Source organism: Epinephelus fuscoguttatus, linkage group LG3 (assembly GCF_011397635.1).
Source record: "Epinephelus fuscoguttatus linkage group LG3, E.fuscoguttatus.final_Chr_v1".
NCBI classification, from domain to species: Eukaryota; Metazoa; Chordata; class Actinopteri; order Perciformes; family Serranidae; genus Epinephelus; species Epinephelus fuscoguttatus.
The window spans coordinates 7,611,869-7,633,281 of NC_064754.1; the positions used below are offsets into that span (position 1 = coordinate 7,611,869).

The following is a 21,413-nucleotide window of genomic DNA, read 5'->3' on the forward strand; positions in this document are numbered from 1 at the left end:
GTGGATAGAGCAGGCACCCCATGTACAAGGCTGTTGCAGCAGCAGACCGGTTTGAGTCCAGCCTGTGGCCCTTTGCTGCATGTCATCCCCCCTCTCTCCCCCTTTCACACTTGGCTGTCCTGTCCATTAAAGGCAAAATGCCCCAAAACATATCTTTAAAAAAAAGGAAGGAAAAAAAAGATGAGTCAAACCATCAGACTGGTTAAGAAGCAAACAACCGTGCCTTTTTGCTTCTAAATCATTTTGGCTGTCATGGAGGCTTCTTTAAAACCTGCATGATCCTCTGGCTGTTCGTGTTCCTTGCTCAGTGACACCACACTCCCAGATCTCAGCCATTAACTTGGTACGAATAATCTTATTACAGTACATCGATTGGAACGATGGCTATAACAACCTAGAATAGAACAAATTGTTGCTTTAAGTGCATATAGCCTCTAATTGCTCCGACAAGAAGAATCTATTTTCCCTCTAATGAATGGAATTCCTAAAACGAATTAGAGACGGCAAGGTTGTCGACAGTGTGCAGGTGAAATGATGCAACAGCTTTACAGATGGTTCAGAAGCAGAAGCAAAAATAACAGGATACAGTGTGCCAGTAGAGGTGGGTGGATTTGGTTTGGTTGCAAAGGCAGAGGGAGAGAAAGAGACTGGGGAGAGAGGGAGGGAAATAAGAGAAAGGAGAAAAAAAGGGTTTCGAAGGACACAAATTACATGGTTCCAATAAAAATCACTAAATAAAATTAAAACCGCAGACATTTAGACTCAAACATGCGCACGCGCTCAGTCTCCCTGTCTGTCTCAGAAGGCCGCGTGTCTCTTCTGCTTCATGGCTCCCTTGTTTCCTCCCATTGCTCATCCCTCTCTTCTGTCTATCTTCCTGCGCTCGGCTTTGCTTTAATTATCAGCTGGCTGAGTAACTGCTCCTGACAACCAGGTGTGGAATGACAGGGACGCACACACATTCCTGCACGCAGACACACACACAGACTCACACTTTATACCAGCATGCATGCAATCATGTGCTTCTATAAACATAAACAATGGGAGACACCAGAAGATATGAACAATAAGACTCCCACTGTCACACACACACACACACACACACACACACACACACACACACACACACACACACACACACACACACACACGTATACCCACACATATGCACACTCCGTGGTCTCTCAAAAAGAAGTGGTGGGAGCAGCAAACAATGACGGCAATATTGCAGGCTGGTTGGAAATGAGAGCGGGGGCGAGCGCGGATTAATTACAGATATGAAGGAAATAAAGAGAAGAGGAAGAACGAGAGGACAGGGAGAAAATATGAGGATGAGAGGACGTTCATGAGAGCGGAGGGGAAGAGACGAGTGGGAAAAAATAGAGCCTTGTAAAAGACAGCGAGGAGACGGTGAAGAGCGGGTTGAGGAGGAAGAGGAAGAGAGGCTGGAAGGAAGTAGCGCTTTGTGGCTGAACAGGTAGAACATTAGCATTAGCAAGATTTATTCTCACAGAGTTTTCTCATGCTAAAAGATAAAAGTAAATGACAGAGACTCATCGGAAAATAACACTTGCCATTTGTTCAAACATAAAACTACCCCACTGTAACTCTCGATGACCGAGACAGCTGTCCACGGCTAAAAATAGCTATTGTTCTTAAATGTTTAATAATTTTTGAACTGCTTATCCTATCCACATGCTCCTATCCACAAGTAACATAATGGGAGAATCTCAGCTTTTCAGTGGTATTGCATATGCCTTGTTTGGACATTCAGCGGCTTTGTAGTGAACGTGATAATGCCATCACATTCTGCAGCATTGATTCACCAAGGAAACCCTCATACTTCAGTCCTCTGAGCCAAACAGCAACAGTTGTGAATGCTTAGTCTGTTTAATTTAGACTTTGTATTATGATGGGCACAATCATGTATGATGTGCATAAAAACCAGAGAGATTTTATCTTGAAATGCTCACTGCTCTCACAAAACATTGATATATGATGAACAATATTTTATCGAGGTCTGACTTGGAGTTCCATCTCCTATACAGTGAGCAATACAGTGCATCAAAATTTGACGTTGTCCTTGACTCTCACATTTCCAATTTATTTTCATGCAGTATAGAAACCCTGCTACTGTGGATACACATACAAATGTACTGCAGCCAGAGCAGAGCAGATGCCACCAATTTAGGACATGTTTTGCTGCTGTGAGTTTTCAACAGCAGACATTAAGTTTGTGAACCTTCCCATCTCACTTAAAGTCAGTTAGTTAGGCAACATTTAGTGTCCCAGGCAACATGTAGCACCCGAAACCCAACCAAAACATCTTAAACAAACCTTGGTTACAACAAGTAATGATGTCAATCCAAGCTGTTCTCACACACTTCACCAAAAACTGTTCATTTTTTTTATCATTTAAAAAGTCGCAGTTTAGGAGAATGAACCATACAGAATTTAATACTACACATTTCCAGCAAAGTTTCATTGTAAATGAATAAACACCTACCAGCAATAAACCACTAACAGATGAAATAACTAATATTGATCATCTCACTACAGACCAAGTCCATCCCCTCATGGCAACGACCATGGCAGTGGCCCCCGAGCAAGATGATACACCATGCCACGCTGCAAAACTGCTCAGGAAAGGCCCAAGGAACGTGACAACGAGCTCAACGACTCTACTTGGCCCCCAGATTCCCCAGATCCAAATCCAATTGAGCATTGGAGGAATGTGCCTTCTTGGATCGGCCTTGGGTCTGACGTGTCAAGGCATGGACACAAGACCTCTGGGGGTGTCCTGTGGTGCCTGGCACCAAAGCACAGGTGGAGGATTCTTTGAATCATGTGGGTTGTGAGGTGAGGTACTGGCACATCCCGCTGATACTCCATCAGACTGGGATCTGGGGAAATTTGGAGGACCCCTGGGGGTGTCCTGTGGTGCCTGGCACCGGGGCGTATGCGGAGGATCCTTTGAATCATGTGGGTTGCGAGGTGACGTACTGGCACATCCCGCTGATACTCCATCAGACTGGGATCTGGAGAAATTTAGAGGCCAGTTCAATGCCTTGAGCTTTTTGTCACGTTCCTTGGGCCTGAGCAGTTTGTGAGGTGACGCACGGTGCATCATCCTGCTAGGGGAGGACACAGCTGTCAGGGAGTGTCAGTGCCATGGCTTGAAACAGTGTTTGTGAGGGTGGTGTGTGTCAAGTGGGATCCACATTAATGCTAGGACCCAATGTTTCCCAACAGAGCATTGTATTATAATGATGATCATGTTGTTTACCTCACCTCTCAGTGGTTATAATGTCATGGCTGATCTGTATCAAAATAACAACAATAATTATAATTGTGACCTTCATTTAATTGGAAAATGTGTGTTGTCACACCTCAGTTCAAGACTAATTCATAATACTTTGCACATTATTAGTAAATATATACATGTGTATAATGAGTCGCACTGAGACTAACAATGTTTTATATCTTATATCTGTGCTTCACATTGTCCGTGTTGCATTGTGTTCTCATTGTGTTGCATCAGATGGAAGTGCCAAACTTCAAAGATAATCTGTGGCAACTTCTTTGCCATACACCACATTGAAATAATGAGCAGTAAAGTTTATTTTGGTTGTTCTCTGAAGTAAAGACTCGTACAAAAATTAGAAAATGATCTGCAATCCAGATATACAATGATGTTCCAACAGTATCTTTCACTGGGACAAATAGGAATCAAAACAGCATATATCTGTAAACTTTCATGCTTGTATCTGGCTGCTATTTGTGGGTGTATTGTAGGTTGTCTCAGCTCAGGTTTTGTTTACAGTTTGGCACAAATACCTTAGCTTTATGCATACTGATGAACAGATGCTTTTCCCCTCTGCTCCACATTCAAGAGCGCTGTGATATGAGACAATGTAGTCCAAGTTCCCTCTTGCCAAACTTACTGTCAAAATGGCAGATGGTAAAATGTATAATGAAGGAGAGAACGAGAATGTAGAGGTGATGTAGGAAGTGTAGATGAGGAGATGTAGATGTTATTAAGAAGATATATTTGTGGTCTGTGCTCAAAAGTCTCATGTTTCCCATTATCCCTCATCGCTCTGGTATTCTCTGCCAATTAGCCAACAGGAATACTCCCGAGTCACACACACACACAGACACACATACACACAATACGCAGGTCTAATCAATCCAGTTGATTAAGGTGCTGTTCAGAGACAACAAGTCAATTATTTGTGTGTGTGTGATTATTGCTGTGTGCTAGGACCATAAATGTCAGGCTTTCTCATACTTTAATCACTCTTGCATTGCAGTCTTTTTTATCTCATGCCATGCACACGATATAATATTCACCTCCACACACACACACACACACACACACACACACACACACACACACACACACACACACACACACACAGCTGCATGCAGCAGTGTGTGATCCACCCCACAGAGGAACACAGCTCGCCCCTGCTGCTGCTGCTGCTGCTGCTGCATTATTATCCAAAGTCTGAAATCACAATTACTAAGCAGCATGGGAAACTCTTCAAAGGGAAACCTGAGAGAGGACAAGTCACCTTCCTCTTCTAAGGTTTATTTAATGACATTAACCACAAAAAAAGGAGAAAAAAAAACTGTATTACTCCCACATTGAGTAATAAGCTTCACTTTCTATGGCGCAGTAGGGCAGATGTAGATTTTCCCAGCAGCACTTCAAAGACTGTAATGTTTTATTTCCCCACTAGTTATGCACTATTCAGTATGATCACTTGGTGTTGTATGAAATAATGGACATAGCAACTAGTGGCACAGGTGGACCCACAACCCGTGGTTGTGTCAATTCAAGCAGGCTTATTAAAAAATTGGGCAGGCAGGTCATTAAGTGACAAAGTAGCGCTCTGAGTAAGTTATTAATAACTTACAGAAACGTTACGCAATAATCCACCTTCCACTTTCTCTCTGTCTCTCTCTGTCTTTGTCTGTCCCTCTTCCCCTCTCATACACACACAGCAAACAGCTTTATCATCAGCGCTGCTGCATACAGGGTTTCCATATTTGGTTTTTGATCACGAAAATCTGTTGAAGTCCCACAGATTTAAGACTCTCCAGTCACAATGTCAGGAAGAAATATTTCCCTGTTAGATTATGTGCAAGCTTTCTTTCACCACGCTGAATCTGTTAAATATGCTCCTCCTTATACTCATGTAGACGGTACACATACCTATCAGCTGTGCGCTCAAGATTATTCTTGAGAGGTGACCACTTAAAAAATTGGTGAGCAGTTACTGTCATACTATGTTTGTACTTGACAGGTCAGGTTTGGGTCATTGATTAACACATAACTTTATGGGTCAGGCTGGGCAGATCATAACAGGCCTGGTTGATAAGGTTTAAAAAAACTTTGATCCACAACTCACTAATAGCCATTCTGATGTTTGGCACTTTGACCATCTCCATCTCTGATTTTTGAAGCACTAACCCTAATGTTAGCTGCTGGCTTGGTATGCACAGTGCATTTACCTCTATGGTAACTGTATTAATACAAATACTTATGCTAACTTTTGCTATCAAAAATAGCCTTAAAACAAAGCACAATGCACTTTTCACAAAAACTGAATATCCGCCTCCTCAGAGGCTTTTTTTTAGTACAACCAAATGCTGAACAAGATTTTTTTTAGGTGATTAAAACATTACAATTAACTTTCATGAACAGTTAATATACTGAAATGACATTACCATACCCACGTTGTCAATGGACAGCAACCACCTGTCAGTCAAGGCTACCACGCCCTCACGTATGCATAACTTCAAGCCTTAATAACATTTAAATGGGTGAGTTATATAAAAGGTCACGCTCCGTACAGTTGTCATGAACAGGGAAATTAGCTATAGGAACCAAAATTGTTTTTTGTAGCAGGCTGTAAACATTTTCCTCTGTGAAGTTGGGCGTTTTAACATGGGTGTCTATGGGGATCAACTCACTTTTGGAGCCAGCCTCAAGTGGCCATTTGAGGAACTGCATTTTTCGCATTTCTGAGTTGGCTTCATTTTTATGGCCCAGAGGTTACCGTTTAGTTTTAACCTGATTTTTTTTTTTTTTTTTTTTTTTTTAAAGCAATTTAGCTCAACTCTGAAATTATACTCCAGTATATCCAAAATATTTTTTTTCTGCTGCATCGAGACACTGGCACAGTCTGCAGTAATCAATCAAGTCCTCTTGGGTAAAAGAAAAAAAGAGAGAGAAATGGAGTGAAAGTGCTGATAAGCAAATAGCTTTGTTTCATACTTGCATCATTGCCATTGTTGTGCCTGTATAAAAAAATGACTGGGGGGAAATGCCATTAGTGGAAGAGTTAAATCAAATTCTGTCTCAATTCTTCTCCTAAACACACACGCACGCACACGCACACACACACCAATCAAAATCAGAAACAAATTAGTCATCTCATGTTGCGCAGTAATTTCACCCATCACTTTGTGCCAATTAATGTGATTAAAAGTGTTCTAATGTGTAGTAAGATTGATAATTCATTGAAATGGCCACGTTTTGTCCGTACTTAGTCATTTCAGAGATGGAGGAAGTGCTGGCTCAGCTGTTGACGGAGTAGAGGAAAGGGGCTGTTAAACTCTCATTTAAAAAGCAGAGTGGCAAATGTATACCAAATCCTGGGAAAATTTCTCAGAAACTCAGAAAACTTTGATAGAATTAAGTTAATCTGGGCATTAAAATGAAAACAAACGTTCTGTGGGTTCACAAATTCAGTTTCATTTATGGTCCATGGAGCAGCTCCAGACTTTATACCCAAGACATCTCAACATTGAAACTTTGAGACTTAGTTTCTGGCTTTGAAAGAGAAGAGCCCATGTTCAATTCTGACTGAACTTTCCCTAGCCATGGAAATGACATATTGGAATTCTTAATTCAGGTAGTGTTCCCCTTTAATACAAATTTGTCCATCCACTTGGGTATTATCAAGCAGTCGAGAAGCTGTAAAATCCAGTCATGGAGGAAAGAAAAAAAAAAGTTAATCCCCCGCTCTGCTGCCTCTGCATTTTGACTCCAAATGACCAACCAACACCTCTGAGCCGTTTGGGAGTTGAGGAAGTGCTCTGCTGGTGTCAACTCGTCATAACGATTTGTGTGTCTGTGGAGCACAGCCTCCATAAATGAGGGAGACAGAAGCCTAAATATAGATATGGTGGAGGGAGAAGCACAAACACCCCACGACAAACACTATTAAGGCTGGGTCAGAGACAGGACAGGAATAGCAAGACACACACTCACACATATCCACACACACTCGAATACACAGACAGGATAAATGACCCACCAATATTTTCGTCCCTAGGGCCACGGGTGTGTGTGGCTAACAGCATTTACTGGACCAAAAATGATTTTAACCATAAACCTAACCCAACTTACTGAGCTTTTATTCCTGTTTTGGTGGGCACACACATTAACCTATACCTGAAGTCACTTGATGATCTTTTCAACTAACATTTGACTGGAGAATTTTAGACCTAATAGCTTTGTGTACATAAAAGACAATTTATCATGAACCTCTTTGTATGTCTGGGGTATTTCTTTTGCTCTGCTTTAATGAGCAGAGTTCTTGCGTTAATCACCACTGAAAATTCTGTTTCACTAAGAAACATCCACTTTTTAAGCAACACTTTCCACTAGAAATGGCACAATGTGTTGCTTAAAACCACCCAATTTTGGTCCAACAATCACAACCGGTAATGCCACAATGTATTGGTATAAACACCCTGCATTTATTGCCACAGTTGCCACTAGAAATGCCATCATGTTTCACTAAAAAAACACCCACTTTTAGTCCCACAAGTGCCATGATGTGTCACTAAAAATACATCCAATTTAGGTGCCACATAGTCTGCTAGAAATGCCATGATGTGTCACCAAAAACACCCACTTTTAGTGCCATAATCCCCACCACAAATGCCATGATGTGTCACTAAAAATACACCTAAATTAGGTGCCACAATAGCCGCTACAAATGCCATGATATGTCGCTAAAAACACCCACTTTTAGTGCCATAATCCCCACCACAAGTGCCATGATGTGTCACTAAAAATACACCTAAATTAGGTGCCACAATAGCCGCTACAAATGCCATATGTCGCTAAAAACACCCACTTTTAGTGCCATAATCCCCACCACAAGTGCCATGATGTGTCACTAAAAATACACCTAAATTAGGTGCCATAATCCCCACCACAAATGCCATGATGTGTCGCTAAAAACACCCACTTTTAGTGCCATAATCCCCACCACAAATGCCATGATGTGTCACTAAAAACACCCACTTTTAGTGCCATAATCCCCACCACAAATGCCATGATGTGTCACTAAAAATACACCTAAATTAGGTGCCACAAGTGCAGCTTGAAATGCCATGATGTGTCATTAAAATTATACCCAATTCAGGTGCCACAAAGTCTGCTAGAAATGCTATGATGTGTTGCTAAAATACATCCAATTTGGGTGCCACAAAAGCCGCTCAAAATTCCACGATGTGTCATTAAAAATACATCCAATTTGGGTGCCACAAAAGCCGCTAGAAATGCCATCATGTGTCACTAACAAAAACACACACTTTTAGTGCCACAAATGCCATGATGTGTCACTAAAAATACACCTAAATTAGGTGCCACATAGACTGCCACAAATGCCATGATGTGTCACTTAAAAAAACATCCAATTTGGGTGTCACAAATGCTGCTAGAAATGCCATGATGTGTTGCTGAAAACCACCCAGGTTTAGGTGCAGAAATCACCACTGGAAATGCTGCAATGTGTCGCTAAAAAAACACCTCATTTTGGTGCCACAATCACCATTGAAATTGCCGTGCTGTATTGCTATAAACACCCTGTTTAGGTGCAACAATTGCCACTAGAAATGCAATGGTGTGTCACTAAAAACATCCAGTTTTGGTGCCACCATCTCCACTAGTAGTGTTGCAACATCACATTAGAAATGTTAATATGATACTAATGAAACCTACTAATGTAAAGTATTAGTGGTTGGTACAAACATATAACGTTTTCTTCTGGGAACTGGGTTGTGTGGCCTCTTGATTTATGTGTTCAATGAATTTCTAGATGTTGCATGCTTCAACAATGTTTTACTCATAAAATGTCTCATAATGGTGATAATAAAAACAAAGAAACACAAAGAAATAATATTCACAGTGAAGGAGTCCCTTGTCTACTTGTTATTTGCTCTGTTCGTCAGCTGTATTCCCTGACTGCACCTCCTCTACCTGTCAACCCCCTGGCACTCAATTCTCTTTGCACCACTGGGCTGCACTGAGTGAGTGTGTGAGAGCGTGTGTGCGCAGGTGGCCCCAATCTTCCCTGTGAGGATATTTAAAGCCTGTTGGGATGGTTGGCAAGATAGCAGAGACAACACCTATGTGTGTGAGTATGTGTTTGTGTGTGTGTCAGCCTCGTCCCCAGAGGACAATAGTGATCTGCAGTCAGGGTCAGGGGCAGTGAGTTATGAGGACATATTGATCCCAGCAAGCCATGCAGTGATTGAGGGTCATTTGTGCGGACAGTGGTTCCCTTCACTGAGCTGTAAGTGCTGCATGGTGGACGAGTGGACAAACCCTCGCAGTCTGTCTTCCATATAGGTGATGTGGGCCACACTACCATCTCTAAGTGCATCCACTGTAGTGTGTAGTAGTAGCACATGGCCTTCGTAAACAATCTGGATTATCCATAAGGACACAACACCACTTCACAAGTACGCCGTGTGTTTCATCAAGGTTCCCCGCAGGATATCGGTTAGCAGAGGCGAGAAGCAATGTGCCGCTCTAAATAATTACTGAAAAGCAAATAGACAGTTTGATTGATCCATCACTCACCTGCTGAGATGAATAAGACACATCTCAACTTAGTTACCAGATAATGATTTAAACAATCACCTCACTTATTAAATGCATACACTTTGCTGTGAAATGTAACACCACTGCTCGTTTTCCCTGAAGCCTGATGAGCCTGATGTTATATTTCATAAAAATGATGTTAGCAGAGGGGCTCTTTATTTCACAAGACAGGGCGTCTTAACCACAAAACACTGCAGGAAACCGTGTATCTGAATTAATTATCAAAGGTTTTTTTTTCCATAAATTGATTCATCGTTTCGTCTATCAAATATCAGAACATAGGGGAGAAAACCCTTTGTAATACAGTGCTGAAGGAATAAGTCCTAAAACCCACAAATTAGTTGCAGTCTTTTGCTTTTTGGTTTTTCTGCATTTCAGGTTCACTCATCTGGGTCAGTGGGTATTTTGAGTGGGTTTTTGGTTGTCTGAAATAAGGTCTGTGGTTAACACAAGCTTAAAGGTCCAGTGTGTAGAATTTGTCAATCAATCATTGTTTATTCAAGGAAAAGTGCCTGAGCTTTAAGCTCTTTTACAGCAATGCCCTGAGTTAGACGAATACAAATGTATAATAGCAATTACAATACAATGATGAAAAAAGTCCATGAACACAAATAGCAGCAATGTCTATCAAGAACTATAAACAGCAATGAACAGTAAAAATATGGAAAATTTTAATAACAAGAATAAGGTCTGCTGTAAAGAACAGATACATAACAACAATTTTGTTAACTGAATAAATTTAGGGGACGATATTGCCAGAAATGAAATATATTATAATATTTATGTTAGCTTGAATTGCTAATCAGATGAAATTAAGAATCTTTGTGTGTTTGTACCTTAGAATGAGACACTTATATCTAGATTGGAAGCAGGTCCTTTCCCACAGAGATCAACATGTTTCTACAGTAGCCAAGAACAAACAAACTTAACATTGGTTGCATCCGCCACTGTGGGTAGCAGCCCTTCTGTGATGAGAGTATCTGAAAACACCTGAAAAACAGATGTTTGTTTTTTTTACTACAAGAAACTGCTTTATTCAGTGTTTTCAACAGCTTAAATCAACGGGTCCTTTTGTTTTGGACAGGAAGAGACCTCAGGGGATAATTTGGCTCCTGGTAAACACCTCCTGGATGTCTGGATCTTAAGTCATCAGAGAAAAATGGCTTGCACAAATAAGCAGACGACGGATTAGCGGCCCATCTCCGGCATGCCAAATAGCAACGGAGAAACATTTATCTGTAATGTGAAACTGCTTGATTTGGCGTTTTTACCAGTGTCAGTCACCTGTTTAGCTTTGGTGAGGATGAGATCTTTACAGATAATCCAGCTCCCGGTAAAAACCTCCTGAACAGCAAACACTGAAGGAATGCTCACCTGCAGAAGTTTCAGCTGGTTGCAATCTTTAATCCTCACCACTAGATGCCACTAAATCCCCCTAAATCTAACACACTGTTTCTGTGTAAAGTTAAAGTTTTGATTTACAACATAGAACACATCATTCAATACCCCGAAAGTGAATTTTGCAGCTTTTATAGCTTAAAAAACAGCAATTACAAACAAGTGGCTACATGAGACAACAAAGGTTGACAGAGACATTAAACGTCATTACACCAAACACGAAAATTCATCTTGTCTGCCTTTACAGCCTCGTTGGGTTTACAGTCCCGCTTCACTTTCCTTTACCTTTTGCATTTGTGCTTCAAAAATCATAAAAGTGGTGTTATTTGTAATTATCTTGCTAAACAAAACATGTTAGTATCATAAACTTTTGTTTGCCGCAAAGCTAATTTTCTGCAATAATCCAAAATTCAGTGGAAAAATCCCACTGGCTTTCTATGGAGGGAACCAGGGCAATGTTAACTTCCATGTTTTCCTAGGAAAAATACATCATCCCTGCAGCACTCTATTTCTTTGAGGCCAAGGTGATGTCTTCAAATCGCTTGGTTTTTCAAACCAACATTGGAAAATCTAAAGGAATGGAATATACAGTGATAAACTGGCTCCTCTGCAAGCCTGTGCGACTCCATGGTTATCCTTCACCCCTTTCCCTGCACAGACTTGCACAGATGTGAAATGCATTTTTGCAGAAGCGTAATTTCAGCTTAAGAGCTTGACAGTTATTAAATTGTGAGAATGAAGATTTGCTACATACGCAAGTGATTAAATAAAATACCAACAAGTAGTATGTGTCAACCTTTGATAAGGTCTGACAATCCCCATCTTTCTGCAGGTGAATTTTCAAAACCCCTTGAAGCAACTCTGGTCCAAAAAAGCCAAACGGTTGGCACTCAAACTGAAGGTGCATCTGTCACAAAAACTGCTAAATTATTTAACGAGGCACAGAAGTAAACAGCCTTTGGTAGAGAGGAAAAGGGAGTTGCAAGTCAAAGCTCACTGACATGGACAGATGTAGATTTCAGAGAAAAGTTGCTGAAAGCACGAAATTACAGACTCAAGAGCTGAACTAAATCAACACCTCTGTGACACGGTCTCGTCAAAAACTCTACATCAAGAGATTTCCAATACTAGCGCTCACAGCAGGGCTGTCATTCAGAATCCAAGGCCAGTGCGAAGTGACACATAACCTGGAATCAGGAGCACAAAAGCTGGAGCCTTCAGCAAAGGAAAAGTAATATAATTCTCCCCCATCCTTTTCCATACATCTGGACAGGTCTACATTTAGAAAAAGCCAGAGGGTGTTATCAACCCACAGTGAACTGTTGCTGTATGTGTAACAATGTGGTTTATCTGTAAAGGTACAGCCAGCTATCTCGGGGGAGTCATTCGGTCAGAACACTCCTCTGGGTCATATAAAATATAAGACAAAGGGTCAACGCTGTTCCCTGATGCCATATTCCAAGACAATGCCTCCTGCAATCAGCGATAAACAAATACAACACTGCTTTCATGACCACCACAATGTGGTTAAACACCTTACTTGGCCTCCCTGATCACCAGCTCTAAACATCATTAAATCTTGATGGCAAGTTCTCAGGCCAATAAAGCTAAGTAGATTTCCATCTCCTTCAGTCTCCCAGTGAGCTGAAAGCATGCCTCCAGACCGTAAGGGATGATCTGATCTGTTCTGACACTGCTCAGGACAGGTATGACAGCCTTCCAAGGAGGACTGACACTCCTCTGAAGAGAGTGCTCCATCTCCTGAGAGTTTATTTCTATCCAACATGCTACAGCGAGATAATGGCATGTTTATCTAATGCATTGTGTGTCCGTGGAAGAAAAAAAAAACAACAACTGCTGCACATTGATGCTGAATGCTGACGGTGGAGAGATTTCCTCTCCATTATGTGTTTTGTGTTTTTCCACTTGTCAGCATTTAGTAACTAAATGCAAGCATTTAAGTTGCCAAGAAGCTCCTACAGTATTGACCCCGAGTCAAATGCCTGCATGTACTATAAAAAGCTGTGAATTTCAATGAAGATAGTCAGTCAGTCTTTTAGATGGTGACTTACTGGGAAAAAAAAAAAAATCTAAAAAAGGGTACCCTGAGGAGATTTCTTCCAATTCAGTATTTCTAACAAAAACGCACAGTGTATATCCTTGAGGCATCCTGAATGCAGTTATTTCCTCATGAAACATAAGTAAACATGATCTTTTTTTAGATATTAAAACACCTGCTTTGTTTATATTCATGTTATCGTCAGCCGTCTTCTTCTCCCCTGCCTTCTGTGGCAACATTGCTGAATTTCTTGGCAGTATAGGGCCACAAAGTGTCGATCAATCCAACCAGGTCTCAGTCTAACGCTAGAATTCCACTGGATGCGTGTCCGCTGCGTGCTCCACCGTCCGTCAACACCCACTGGCTGTGTTTGCTGTGCGGAGCAAGAGGACCCACGAGATCTCGTGAATTCACACGTGATATAACAAGATGTAGTTTCTATAAACAGAACCACAAAACCAGAGGAGTAGTAGGAAGACATCTCGGTGCACCTCCATGATTAACATCTCCTCAACCATGGTGTCAACGGGGTGAAATGACGTCTGAAAACCTCTGACCTGTTGACTTTAGGCCTGCCTCCGCCCATTACGACGTTTTCAAGGTGTAGTGCAGGGAAATATGATCCGCCGTGAACACTGCATTTTATTTTGAAAATTAACCGGATGGGTTTTTTTTGTTTCTGTGCACAACTTCCTGCCCCGCATGATCTGCTCCGTGCTGAATCGCTGCGTTGTGCTCCGATGCAGCGATTCTTCAAATAGAAGTCCTGCGTATCCGTTGTGGAGGCTCCGGAGCGGCACAGCCGTGACGGAGCCGGAACGCAGCACAGCCGCAGCTGGTGGAAGTGCACACATTGACTAGAACTGAAACATATCGGCTCCGCTGCTGTTCCGGAGCGCAGATGCAACCAACACGCATCTGGTGGAATTTGGGGGTAAAGTCATTGAAATCTGGCACTTGGGCAGTGACTAGCTGTCCTTTAACGTTAGCATGATACAGGGCTGGTCACCAATATAATTTAACGGCACTTGGCGGTGTCTCGGGGAAACACAGCGGGACAAGAATGAAAGTAAATGTGGCAAAAATCTGAGTAGGGAGGCGGGAGGGGTGTTGGATGGGTCCAACAAACACCGACTTCCACCCAAGAGAGCGGTGTCCACATCCCGTAAGATTATTAAGGTAAACCCTGTTCTTTTTTCCTAAAACCAACCACGTGCATGTCTTTAGGAAAAAAGCCGTCAATTTGTGTAGTGCATTAATTTCAACGGTAAATTTCCTGTGAAGATGAAGGTGTATTTTGAAAAAGGACAATGCATGTAACAGGCATTACTTGACACAGCATCCCAGAACCTCAACAACCAAGGCACCCAGGGTACCCTTCATATCTAGACATGGAAAGTCCATGACCAAACGTCGATATGTGACAAAGTCAGAGTTAGAATGTGTTGATCACTTGAACTGTGTAAAAGTAAGGAACATTAAATACTCCCCTTTTCTTTGATTGCTTAAATTCCTGTTTAATATCCTGGTACATTAGGTGACTTGTTCTGTTTTATGGCTTCCATGCACTGTTGTTTTTGCAATACCACTGTGCTGCATTTGTCATCCGCGTGCTTGTGAGTACATATCCATTCAAGTATAAATAGCCTAAGACACAAACAAAATGGGGACCCACTCATCAAAGCACCACTCCACCGCCTATCCGTGTCCATTTCGTACAAAGCAAGCAATTGTTGTACAAATACTGAAGAACACGCACACACACGAAAAACCCACACAGCAAATTTAATCAACAAGCATGTGTGCTGTGGTAAAGACGCCACCAGCACCAGAAAGGTACACACAAACACATACAGTCGACCCTGTTTCCCCTTCCTCCAAGATAATATCAAGCTCTGCACTGGAGGTCACACACACCTCCTCAGCCACTAACCCTGATTGGCTCGTGGTCATTGGCCTGGGACTCCCAGCCCCTCGACCACCACCACCACCTTGTCCAGAGAGATGGTGTCTGACCAAGTAGATTCAGTGGATAAGGGGTTTAGATGGGGAGGAGGATGGGGGCGGCCGACCTTGAGGGAATGTCAGTTTGTTCTGGTGCTCATTTTCTCTCTGTTACTCATTCTATATGTGTAGAGTGATTTTATAGCCCGCTGTCTGTGTTCTCTGTATGGGTTTAACTCTTCCATTAGCAGCATATGGCCAGTCCCAGTGTCAAAATGCAATGCTTTCTGGTCTCCACAACACCACCACCAACCATATCCATCACATTCTGCTCATGCACAACACTCCACTGTCTCTCACACATTTACTCTCTCAATGTCAGCTTGTTTAAGACACTGCAGCCAGCGACAACGGTCATAATAAACACACATTTTTATGTGTTTAACAATGTAGCGAGGCAATGTTTATAGCAACAAGGACTACAACAACATCCAGAGTGCTCCGTTGTCTCCTGGCAACAACATTCCCTGCGTAACCAGTGAAACAGTGCAGAAAGTTTGTACTGCCCAGTAAGTTGCACACTGGTTTACACCCATCAAACAGTTGTGCGTATACTGGACACAAAAGGCAGAGCAAGCAACGCAACAACTTTATTATGTGTTCACAGATTGTGTCGCCCCCCCTCACACACCGACCTTTACCCACTCTATCTCTCCCTCAGCAGCCGTGTCATCCAGTCATCCAAAGATCATCCAGTTAAAGGGACTACAGCCAGCGTTAAGCCACACTGAAACCACACAAGCCCCACGAGCCACTGGATGCAGCTGTAGTTGTGTCGGACGCGTGTTGCTTCACATCAGTGCGCTAAGCCACTTTTTTTTTTTTCCTCAAAGCCAAAAGTTGATGATTTCCAGAACACACATCCAGAGAGTTGTGGTCGTTCATTCCTGCTGCACATTAAGTGTTTGTAGTATGAGCAAATCCACACGAGTCTAAAGTATGAAAGCTTGTGAATTGCTCTTGAACACATCTTTGTTCTTTAATGTCACATTTGGTCTCATTTCCTACATCATCTCTTTAACCGCAAGTCATATATTCCACCCCCAAATGGAGGGCCAGGAACCAGTTGCACGAAACACTTTTACTCCTTAAAGGGATAGTGCACCCAAAAATGAAAATTCAGCCATTATCTACTCACCCATATGCCGAGGGAGGCTCAGGTGAAGTTTAAGAGTCCTCACATCCCTTGCGGAGATCCAAGGGGAGAGGGGGTAGCAATACAACTCCACCTAATGGAGGCTCACGGCGCCCCAGATTCAACCGTCCAAAAACACATAATTGGAACCACAAAATATCTCCATACTGCTTGTCCGTAGTGATCCAAGTGTCCAAACAACTTTTTATGTCGGGGTTTCAGGACACTTGGATTACTATGGACGAGCAGTATGGAGATATTTTGTGGTTCCAATTATGTGTTTTTGGACGGTTGAATCTGGGGCGCCGAAACCCTCCATTAGGTGGAGTTGTGTTGCTACCCCCTCTCCCCTTGGATCTCCGCAAGTGATGTGAGGACTCTAAAACTTCACCTGAGCCTCCCTCGGCATATGGCTGAGTAGATAATGGCTGAATTTTCATTTTTGGGTGCACTATCCCTTTAAGTATGACACTTAAGGCTTAATTTCTCCTCAGCTGAGGGATGAACACAGTTGCACAGAATCCCTAAAGGTTTCCTTTGTTAGGAAAAAATGTTAACTCACTTACTGTGTTGAAAGAGATATTACAGCAGTAAAGTTTCCATGGAGATTGTTTGTTTGCCTGGACTCACACTTATGATGCCTGTTATCGTCTCACAAAGTTGGCTTAAATTTAGACAGTGAAAAAAACAACACATTCTCACTGCGACCTCGTCACGTATTGACGTTTGGTCGTGGACTCTCCACATCCTCATACAACGTGCAAGGTGGGTGCGTTGGTTGTTGACATTCTGAGACATGCATTGTCTTTTTTCAAAATACAGTTCCATTTTCACAGGAAATTTAACGTTTACATACAGTCTCTTTCAAAATAAACACACTACGTCAGTACAACACCACAAATTGATGTTTTTTTTCCCCTTTGACAACACACATGGTTGGGTTTAGGCAACAAAAGCGCATGGTTAGGTTTAGGAAAAAAAAGACCAGGGTTTGGCTTTAAATCCAACAGGACACAAACACCACTCTCTCTGGTGAAAGTCGATGTGTGCTGGACCCATCCACCACCCCTTCTGCCCGCCCCACTCTGACTTTTGCTGCCTTAACTTTCGTCCTTGTCCTGCCGCAGTTCCCCCTGACGCCACTGGGCGTCGTGAAACTATTACAGCAACCAGTCGCGTATCATGCAGACTTTAAACGACACCTTTTTTCGTTGGTTTCTGATGCCGCAAGTCACCACCCGAGCGCTGGATTTCGACGACTTCGGAGTGAGACCGGGCTCAAAAAGAAAGAAGGGGGAAAACGAGAAAACCATATTGGTCAGAGGAGGAGAAGATTATACCTCTGGAGGAATACAATCATAAAAGCACAAACTGTAAAAGAAATCTGATCCCCAAATACCAGAAAACAGAAAATGATTGTAGGAAAAAAATGCAACAAAAATTATTTCAGTCAAATCAGAAGCGTATCCATTGGGTTCTCCTGGTTGCAGAACACTCTTCTTAGGTTGTGTTAGTTTTTTTTTTTTTATTTAACCGGTCATGTTGCAGTTAAGACAGTGACAGAAGTTTTTTTTTCCACCCTAATTTGGTTGCTAAGATCTTCTGTGTTCTGCCTGGGGATTTCTTCAGTATAAGACCAACACAAGGAGAAAAATGTAAATACTTAAGTGCACATTTTAAGGAGACCTTCTTCTTCTTCCTTTTTGAGCCTGGTCTCACTCCGAAGTCGTCGAAATCCAGCGCTCGGGCAGTGACTTGTGACATCAGAAACCAACAAAAAAAGGTGTCCTTTAAGACTTTTCCTTTAAGACCTTTAAGACTTAAGGATGTTTTGCACAACCGATTTTATTATGAGGAAACCTTAATTAGGACTTTAAGGAAAATCTTTACTTAAGGTGTTTTGTGCAACCGGTCCCTGGATTTCAGTCACAGTGAGTGTGCTGGCAGTAGCACCTGGAGCTGTATTTGACGTCCTTCAAGATTGATCAACAAATTAAATTCAAATTGAGTACACTGTAGCTGTTAAGAGTTGTAACATCCATTTCTACAAAAAACATTTAGGCACTGATTGGGCCTCACAGCTCTTTGTCATCAACCATAATTTGTCTTGATTCTTGGGAGAATCAAGACAAATGGGAAACACCCATTAAATAATTAAATAGGGTGAGTGGAGTTGATTGATGCATCCAAGCATCAAATGCTCAGTGGCTAAACAGCACTAACACAGGGAAACTCCCACATGTGAATGTTTATACGATGTGTTTTTATCCAGAGAAAGTTAGAGTTAGTAGAGTTTCCTATGAAAACATATGGTTTAACATATTCACAAGTGGGAGACACCCAGGACAGTGTGGTTACAGCCTGAGCACCACCACAGGGGCAGTTGGGGAATTCAGTGCCTTGCTTAAACGCACCACAACAGCGGTAAGATAAAAACCTTAGTCCTTTTCCCACTAGTCACAAATCCCTCTGGTGGTTTGCACCAGCAGCCTTGTGGTCACAAGCTCGCTCCTCTGACCTGCACGGTACGTGTGAACATCAAGCAAGACCATGAGGTCTCAGCAAAGCCCCCAGTTTGGAAGGTAAAATACAAGCAAATAAAAAGGTATCATGTGCTGTCAAGGTTCTGATGGAGATGTCATGTTGCTGTCACAAATTCTGTCCTTGTTTGATAGGCCAAGCATGCACAGGGGAACAAGTAATGAGCCAATTACAGCCCTCCTGATCATTCCTGATGATGAGATGAAATGTCATCCTCTGGGATTTTAATTGCCTCACTCCTCTTGGATCTTGAACCAGTATTCTCCAGCGGTAAAGAAACACAAAGTCTTTTGTTTATTAGGAAGCAAACTGCAGTATCTATCTATCTGTCTATCTATCTATCTATCTATCTATCCATCCATCACTGCATAAATTAATGCATCATATTAAGTTAATTTTAATCCATAAGAAAATTGGATATATAATAAAGATGAAGCAGTAATACAAGACTGCCTGTTCATCATTAGTGCATCAATTATATCCATTCACTGTGCATTAGTCAAGGCTCCATATGGAAATACCTAGAGGAAAGTGATCTCATCTGTAACATGCAGCAAGAAACCTGATGGATTTAGAAAAGGCAGCCGGTTACTCGAAATCAGTTGAAAGAGCGTCCCCTGTTGCCCGTTTGGTCGCTTTACTCTGGAAAAAAATCAATAAAGACAGGAGTGCCAAGATCTGAATAAAGCAAAAATGTCAGTGCTGCACAAGTCAGGAAATAAATACATTTTTAAAAAGATCAATACTTTCTTCAGTTTTCATATTTTCTCTAGAAGAGTCCGCACGTGCAGAAAGGAGGAGAAAGAGGAGGAGAGACAGAGAGACGCTCCCGGACCTGTTGACCCACAGCTATATGAAGAAAACAGAAATTCATTATGTGCTGCGCGTTTGCAGCGACCTGCAGGGCGTCACGTAATTGAAAAAGCACCTGTGGTTTTTTTTCCTGATGAATTTGCGCCTCTCTTCAATAATCAACAGACGCATGAAACCTCGTAAAAAAAAAAAAATAAATAAATAAAAAAATCACATGACACGCACTATACATCCTGAAGAATTATCTTTATTATATGATGTCATGGTAAACTGAAACTGCATGTTGTTTTGTGTCTTTGGACATTATTTGTCTTGTTTTTGCAGTGCGTAATGTAGGCCTATGTTTTTTTGGGGGGGGTTTTCTCGTGAAGTCGTCTTCTAATTTTTACACCTAAAGACGGATTATGATTTTCCTCATAGCTGGTAGAAAACAAGGTGTTAAACTGGTATTTGAAAAGTGAGACTTCACTGCATATCAACAATAAATTAAAGCCTGTGTGAGCAGAAACCTTGTTGGTTCTTGTTTATATCGAGGGTTGTATTCTTTATCACCGACTTCATCACCTTAAACCAACGCTGTGACTGTATTTATGCTCATGAGAAAAGCAACAGAGAGGTGAGGTGGAAAAAATGTTGCTTTTACCTTTTCAGACATCAAAGAAGAGCGCGGAGATATGTCTCAGGAGAAGAAGAAAAAAGCCTGGTAATCCGTAAATATAAGATCTACTTTCCAAATTCTTCTCCCGTGCTCTCTGTAACTCCAGAGCCTCTGCTGCGTCTCCGCTGGAGAGGTTTGATATCCGAGCGATTTCCCCTTAAACCCAAAGCAAATATCCGACCAGGAGCATTCCTGTGTTCAAAGCACTTCGGCTGAACGTCTTCCTCTTGAACATTTTTTTTCAGTCTTGCGCAGAACTCTGTAAGATCGCTGAGAGAGAGGGGGAGAAAATGAGCTGATGAACTGGACACCTGCGCGCATCAAAGCCGGATCCGACGGTGCGCCTCGGGAACCCACGTGTCTTTCCTGTCCTTCCTTCTTTCCCGTCTTTTCTATTCCCGTCTGTTCACCTCAACAGTGGGGCAAATGTTGATAAGGGGCCCAGAGGTGGCATCCAAGTTGACCACAGGAGTAATCGCCCCATCAGGGTAGACTGACGCGCTGCGCCCCGGAGACTGGAGAGGTTACCGGCGGCTCGAGATGGCAGGTCGGTGTCGTTGCACCGGAGAATATCAGGAACATTGACAGGGGGAATAATCGAAGAAGACACGCAGGGGTGTCTCCTGCCCAGCCCCAAGCCTCTCCGTCTCTCTACTTCCAATCAATGCCCCCCCACGACCCCCGCAAGGTTCTCCAAAATGATGTCCTCTGATGAATCCCAGGTAAAGCAGATAAACTGAAGGTTGTCGCCCACCGCCCCCGCCGACAGCGGGTTTTAAACTACGCTCCCGTTGCGCGGCTCGTCTCTCCAAACTCGGGGAATTCCTCAACTGAGGCGCACACGCGACTTACTGGATCAAAAACTGTGAAGCTGGTTAACCAAGGGGGACTG

The 21,413-nt window shown here is 42.4% G+C and overlaps 1 protein-coding gene across 1 annotated transcript in view; it reads right to left on the bottom strand.

Moving 5' to 3' along the window:
- LOC125883334 (uncharacterized) overlaps window positions 1-21,055 on the bottom strand; it is a 103,120-nt gene extending 82,065 nt beyond the window's left edge. The window contains exon 1 of the mRNA XM_049567529.1: window positions 20,507-21,055. The gene's annotated coding sequence lies outside the window, so the exon portion shown is untranslated. The remainder of the gene's footprint in view (window positions 1-20,506) is intronic.
- Window positions 21,056-21,413: the final 358 nt, after the last annotated feature.